A 645-nucleotide genomic window follows, 5' to 3' on the forward strand; every position below is an offset into this window, starting at 1 on the left:
ATGTGGATAATATGGTTTTCCAAGGATGGATGGATTATTTGGGCTCTGCTTATCAAAGTAAAAAAATCTTCACATAATAATTTGCGATAATAATCCACGATTAAAAAAACAACAATTTTATACTAAACGCCCCACATCGGAGCAAAATCTACTGCGTGAGATATTTTCCGGTGTTGCTTGTTTTCCCTCCGTCGACCTAACGTCTTCTGCGCCATCGTCTCGCCGCCATATTGCCTCGCTCCCAAAACAACAACGGTAAGACACGGGATTTCGCCGTTTTCCCAAGCTCCCGAAAGGGTTAGCGTTTTTTAGAGGAAGCGAAGGGAAGTGTACTGTTGTGCTTTCGGTTGGAGGTGGGTTTGGTCGCTGGTTCCCGGTTGCTTTGGCCTGCGGGGGCGAAACAAGGGAGGAGGACGTTCGGTTGTGGCGAGCCCGTAATTTGGCCCCGAAACGGGGTAGAAAGTTGGGTTTTATTGGCTTTCCCGGAGCTTTTTAAAGGGGCATTTTCAGTAGAAATTTCGTCTAAATCTCATGATTTACCCGAATGAGCGAATAAGAAAATGCGAAGTTAGTCGTAGTATAGTTTGCTGTTGTTGTTGGGAAGGGCAGATGCCGGCAGTTGCTTTTCGTGTTTTTTAAGTACAG

The sequence above is a fragment of the Penaeus monodon genome, chromosome 23 (genome assembly GCF_015228065.2).
Source record: "Penaeus monodon isolate SGIC_2016 chromosome 23, NSTDA_Pmon_1, whole genome shotgun sequence".
NCBI classification, from domain to species: Eukaryota; Metazoa; Arthropoda; class Malacostraca; order Decapoda; family Penaeidae; genus Penaeus; species Penaeus monodon.